Raw genomic sequence first — 6,961 nt, forward strand, 5'->3', positions numbered from 1 at the left:
TACAGGTAGCAAAGCGAGTGTAAGAGTGAATGGGAAACTGAGTGACTGTTTCGATATTATTCAAGGAGTTAGACAAGGATGCGTTATGTCTTCATTGTTATTATTATTATGTTATTATTATTATTTATTATTATTTATTATTTATTATTTATTATTTATTATTTGTTATTTATTATTATATATTATTATGTTATTATTATTTATGGACAAGTGTTTAAGAATGGCTCTCTTCGACGAAGAGGGTGTGGATCTCGAAACAGTAAGGGTACGAGGGTAAGCGTTCGCAGATGATAAGGTTGTTATGGCAGAGTCTATCGAAGACCTACAAAGAATGTTGAATAAACTAGATGCAAGCATGAAGAGCATGGGCCTCAAAATTAACGCAAATAAAACAAAAACTACGGTGTTCGAAGGAAAGAGTGAGAAAACACTATGCAATAATCTATTAAATGATGAGAGAATTGAACAAGTTGATAAGTTCGTATACCTTGGTAGCTTATTTACTAGGGACGGGAAGATAGATGAGGAATTAGATAGACGAATAAATGAAGGTAAGAAGGTTATTGGTAGAGCAGGTCCCCTTATCAGAAGTAAAAATATATCAAATAAAGCTAAAATGGCAATATAATACTATATTTGTACCGACTGTACTATACGGTAGCGAGACATGGACTTATTAAGAAAAAGATAAGAGTAAAATTAACGCAATTGACATGAAATTCATGCGCATAATATGCGGGAAAACCCTGATGGACAAAGTAAGTAACCAGATAATTCTAAAAGAATGTGGTGCAGAAGAGACGCTAGTAGGCACATGGGAAAGAAATCGGTTAAGATGGTTCGAACATGTTGAGAGAATGTCAAATGAATGACTAACGAAACAAGTGTATTAAGGTAAAGTAAATGGCAGCGTTCCCAGAGGCAGGCCGCGGAAAGAATGGTTAGAATGTGTGAATGAGACCCTAGTTAGAAGAGACATAAGAAGTCACAAAAACACGAGAGCTAGTAGAATGAATGACGCCTGAAACAAAAGACCTTCGCCACTAATGGACCCAAGTGGGGAACCTTACATAACGACTTCGTGAGGTTCTTCGCTTGGGGTGATTGATAGAGAGATTGATCAGCAACCTGGGTCGGAGCAATGATGCGGAACGAACGTGTTATTTGCTTAAATAGCACGAGAATTCTGGATCAATCTGAAAAATCTCTATCCCTTCCACACACTACTCCTTTCCCCTACCGAGTGAGTCACACCTAGCCTGAAAGGGAAATGGCTTAATGGTGTAATAATAATAATAATATTACAAATAAAATTTCTAACGCTACGGGGTATCGAACCTACATCTATAAACCTAAATCTATCGCCTATAGCAGTCGGGAGTGCTAACCACTGCGCTAAACCGACAAGTTGAAATTCGTTGAAAAAGCCATCCTCAAGCTACAGTTCAAAAAAGTTAAAGTACCAACTTTTAAGTACTCTTTTTCTAATTATTTATTATTATGCGGCGTTATGTAAATATAAAATACAATTTATAATTTTTTCTGAAAATTTGCAATTTTTCATAAAGATGAAACTTAGAATTTTTTCTTAGAAAAAAAACAGTTTGAATTTAAAAAAATTGTCTTCGAATTTTTGTCACAAAATGCATGGTTTGATAGTCTGAACTCATAAAACCTTAAAATTTGTGGTATGAAAAAGATATTCACCCAATATATGTTAACGCGTGGAACATCCATGCGGGTATACGCATCCATTTTTTAATGAAATCAGAGAAAGTATTAAGTTATAAACAAGGTTCAACAATTTTATTATTGCCAATCAGCGCCCGACCATCTACCGTCTGAACATACGATGATAAGATTTTGTTCGATCAGAAGCCTTGTTGTACCAGGGCTAACCCGGGCTATTTCCACACGGGTTATGATGACACCAAATTTTCAGAAATGAAAGTTGAAATTAGAAAACAAATATATATGTATATATTATCTACTTAACGGTTATATAATTGGACATTCTATATATTTTGCATTATAGAAGTTAATTAATATTTAAAATACACAATTTCTATTCAATAATTTTTAAATGATTCTAATGTTGTGACATGAGTATTTGAATTCAGTTTTTTTAAATATGTTTTAAGTTTTTTCTCGGCTAAGAACCAAAAATTGCCATGCAATGAAATTCTCAGAAATGAAAGGGAAAATGAAAAAAATGTGGAGGGAAAATTATTTGAGTTTTTTAATTAAAATTTTGACCCAATTCTTTTTATGTTATGAACAGATTAATTTATTTCAGTCGAAAAATTCTCCTCACAATGCTAAATTACATAAACACGATAATATAATTTTTAAACTTGAGTTAAACAATTGATTATTTACTTGAAGGTTATATAATTGAATATAGGCTACAATATTTGAATTAACATTTTATTAATATTTAAAATGGATCTTTTTTATTTGTATTATTTATGTGAATTTTTGTTATGTTGTGAAATGAGTATCGGAATTCTGATTTCTAAATTATCCGTATATATATTTTACAATTTTTTTCAATTTAGTTTAAAAGGTTATCAATAACCCCAATGTTCAAAAGAATACTAGCTAAGTGAAATTAATTTAATGATTCAATATGAAAAATAGTTCTTCAATGCTCTATATGTTATAAACAGATTAATTACTTATTATCATCTAAATATTTTTTTACAATATTATATTACATAAAGTGTAAATATATTTATATTGGACATAAGCCTTATAATAAACGCTTATTTATATTTAACCTATTTCTATTACAATTATATAGTTTTTCGAAATGTTGATGATGTTTTGAAATAAGTATCTGAATCAATTTTTACTTAATTTCATTAATTTAATTTCAATTTCAAAATTCAAATTAGTACATGTGTTCTATTTATTTTTTAAATAAGTATTGAAGGTTATTAATAACTGAAACTTTCAGTAAGTAAGTAAGTTTAAAATATATAAATATAAAGTCAAAATCAATTTATTCTTTCAATGAAAAAATTGTTTGAGGCTTTTTATGTTTTGAACCGTTTAATTCATTATTAGCTGATAATTTTCTTCATATTTGTTTGAATTAGTTATAAAGTTAATTAATGAAGTATTTGTATAGAAATACCGTTTCGAAAGAAATCCAGATACAAAAAACGCGAACGTCTGGACTTTAATTTTTTTCTGAAAAATTAAAAATTGTGCATAAAAAGTGTGAGAAACTGAATAATTATATGATAAACTATCACATGCCCTTACATTAAAATAACTTTGAAAGGTTTTAAGTGAATAAATCAATTTTATTTAGTTCCTTAGGAGAATATTTTTCCTATGCGAGGTGTGTTCAAAAAGTAAGGTGACTTCAATTTTCGCGAGCTACGTACATTCAAGTTTTAATTTTTTTGTTTTGTTGTGTTGGTACACTCGTCACGATCATATGTTCACAGTTTTGACTATATAGCTCGTGTTGTTTTTCTGGCAGAGACGTAAAAGGTTAGAAGGGTTTGGTGTGCTCGGCGATTTTCTTCTTTCGAAAAAAATGCAGCAAAGAATTTGCTTTAAATTTTGTGTGAAAAACGGATTCCAGTGCTCTAAAACTCTTGAAATGTTGACAGTTGCATACGGTGAGTCTACTCTGAGTAAGAAAAATGTATATAAGTGGTACAAGCTGTTCCAAGAAGGCCGAGAGGATTTCGAAGACGAACCTCGCCCTGGACGTCCATGCACGTCAACAACATATGAAAACGTTCAAGCAGTGGAAAAAATGGTGTTGAAAAACCGCCGAATTACCATCAGAGAAGTTGTGGAAGTTGTTGGCATATCGATTGGCTCATGCCATGCTATCTTTCGCAAAAACGTCCGGAAATTTGGAAAAACAATTCGTGGCTTTTGCATCACGATAATGCACCTGCTCATTCATCGTTGCTTCTGAAAGATTTTCTGACCAAAAACAGCACCAGAGTCATGCCTCAGCCTCCATATCCACCGGATTTGGCCCCAAGTGACTTTTTTCTTTTCCGGAAACTGAAGAGACCCATGAAAGGACATCGATTTTCAACGATTGAGGAGATAAAAACTGCATCGCTGAAAGAACTCAAGGCTGTACCACAAAATGATTATCAGAAGTGCTTCGATGATTGGAAAAAGCGTTGGCACAAGTGTATTATATCTGAGGGGGATTATTTTGAAGGGGACAACATAAATTTTGAGGAATAAATGAATATTTTTTGAGAAAACCATAAAGTCACCTTATTTTTTGAACACACCTCGTATATTTTCAAGAATTTAAGAGGTAATGTATAAATTTAAAATATTGTCTAAAACCATTTCCGAAAATTCATAAAATATATTTTAACTCTGCAAAACTTCTAGAAGTCGTAAATATATTTTAAAAGGGGTCGAATTTTTTCTATTTTTTTTTTGTAAAATGCTGCAAAAAATATACATTTTTTTTTAAATCTAGATTTTTTGTTGGAACATCTGAAATTTTCAAATATCTTTTCTAATTTCATTCATATTCCTAAGAACTTTTGCAAGATTTTGAAGTCATTTTGTTACATTTTAAATGATTTTTTTTTAAATTTTAAGAAAAATTTGATTACATTGAAAATAGTTTTAGGGATTTGAGAGGCTTCGCATAGATTAAAAATATTATAAACTTTCGAAGAATTTCCGAAAATTTATCGGTTATTCATTATTTCTTTGAAACTTCTAAAATTCCTAAATATCTTTTAAAAATTCTAAACTTAGAATGCTATTACTTCTTTTCTTTTAAGTAATTTCAATATTTGTGTGACTAAAATTTATTAAAAAAGCATTGTTGTGGTACATCATAATATTGTTTTATTTATTTCTATACCGCACTTCGTCTTAAAAAATATTTTTATTTAAGCGACGTCTGTTAAGCTTTTAAAACTAATACAAAATAATGTGACGTAACTGCAGTTATAGGGTGGGGGAGATAAACGTGTAAAAAATAACGTTACCTAATATGTAAACGCTACCTAATAACGGTACTCGTAAATTTCACGTTACACGCATTCACTGAATTTATTCTTTCAAAATCTAATTTCAGTAAAATATAAGTGCTCAGAAAAATTTAACAAATAAATAGTTATTAAAAAATTTGGTAAATGATGAAACTCAGTACAAAAGTTAGCGCGCGCACATAAATCTAGTAAAATTAAAACTTTCAACGTAATTTTCAATCTCAGGAAAGGGATTTTACCGACGCATGGGATTTTTACACACTGTGTCTGAATTTTTCCTTCTGAATGTAAAGCTCGTGCGAGGGAATGTGTAATTTTGTTTTTGTTGAGTGTGTAATATTACACTACTGTTCGAGGGTCTTTTTATTTACATCACTAGAGGATGTAATTTCACACACTTTTGTAAAATCCCACAATGAATTGTTTGATATTTATAATGATACAATATGTCATTTTGCGAAGCTCTGTAATTTTACACAAATCTTTTTTACAGTGCACATAAATTTGAACCTTTGACAGGTTCAGACATTTGTCCATATATATAATTTTCATTTTTACACACATACTTACTGTAGAAGAAAAGTAGTTTTTTCACGGAACGGGAATATCATTAGGATATAGAGTGACACAATGTGCAAGATGGCCATTCCGATTATATCCATTCATTTTAAATCAGCTTCGAAATAGAAAGATCTTTCTAACAGTTTCTCCACTTTTAATCCATTGACCTTTATTGGTTTAATATTTTCCTGATTTCCAATTCCCTTTGCAATATTTTTTTGTGGCAAGAAAAAAGAATTAACATTCTCGGCTTTTTTTTTCACTGATACATAGCCTAGCACCAGGTACGTTTAGAGCCATTTTTCTGGTGAACCAACTCTGCATAAGAAATTCAAAAACAAATCCTTCATTAAAAATGTATGACTACAAAGATGTAATTTTGGATTTAGATTTTTATAAATAATACTTTATTTCTAAGCTATATCAATGAAAATGTACATATTTATGAAATATCAACCTGCTTACTTTGTATTAGCACGAACAATTAGATTAACATACCTTGAAAAATGCAGTGTCCAGATGCAAGTCCTGGTGCAACTTTCAACGACACTGACTGCGAAAAATATTGAGCGAGTTTCTCGTTAAATATACGTTAGAAGGAAGGAGTAAGAAGAAGTAAGACGGTGCGATAGGAGTGCTCTTGCTCTACACCAGTGCAGGATAAACGAATGCGCTATAAGTTCTTTGTCTATATATAAGTGAACTTCAAATGGTTCAAAACAATCTGCCTTTATAATTACCAATAAGGAATTATTCAATACATTTCCTGAAGAACAGAAACATTAGGTGGTTTAGCAAATTTGATGAAACTTGTTAAAACTTTTCTGTTGAGTAAGTAAATTTATGGATAAAATGGGCATCCATAAATTTGCAATATTCAAACAATTTGAGGACTTTAAAAATTAAATGAAAAAACTGAAAATTAAACAAAAGAAATATGAATAAAAAATCAAGCATTTTTGGAAAACCCATATTTACTAAACTGCTAGTTAAATTTAAATGATTTTTAGACTAGTAACATATAAAGTATAGAACCTCTTAATGCAATTCAAAAAATATTATATCGAAAAATGTTTCAGAAGTAATATTATTTGTTACAAACAAATTAAAATATTAAAAATTTTTAAAGGTATGTGGTTTTCCGAACGTTCTGGTCTCAAAAATCCAAATTCTGTAACTCCCTGTATTTTAAAAATTATAAAAAAGGATTTTAACCAAAAACTCCATTATTCTAATACTATAGTATGGCCAAGTTTTGTTAAAATCATTATAACACCTATAACTCTGTTATTCTAAAAATAGATTGATCCGAATGTGAAATCAAATTGTATCGTGAACCTGATAGAAAAATTTACATTCACGTGACATTGTTGGCTGAAATTTATAGATGACGAAAAAAC

General features: G+C 30.2%; 1 long non-coding RNA gene across 3 annotated transcripts in view; it reads right to left on the bottom strand.

Moving 5' to 3' along the window:
• Positions 1-6,195, bottom strand: part of LOC117177802 — a 14,471-nt gene extending 8,276 nt beyond the window's left edge. For all 3 annotated transcript variants that reach the window (XR_004467763.1, XR_004467765.1, XR_004467764.1), the window contains exons 1-2: positions 6,060-6,195; positions 5,571-5,879 (exon numbers count right to left, since the gene is read on the bottom strand). This is a non-coding gene — a long non-coding RNA (uncharacterized LOC117177802). The remainder of the gene's footprint in view (positions 1-5,570; positions 5,880-6,059) is intronic.
• Between the last annotated feature and the right edge of the window lie 766 nt (positions 6,196-6,961).

Source organism: Belonocnema kinseyi, chromosome 8, assembly GCF_010883055.1.
Source record: "Belonocnema kinseyi isolate 2016_QV_RU_SX_M_011 chromosome 8, B_treatae_v1, whole genome shotgun sequence".
NCBI classification, from domain to species: Eukaryota; Metazoa; Arthropoda; class Insecta; order Hymenoptera; family Cynipidae; genus Belonocnema; species Belonocnema kinseyi.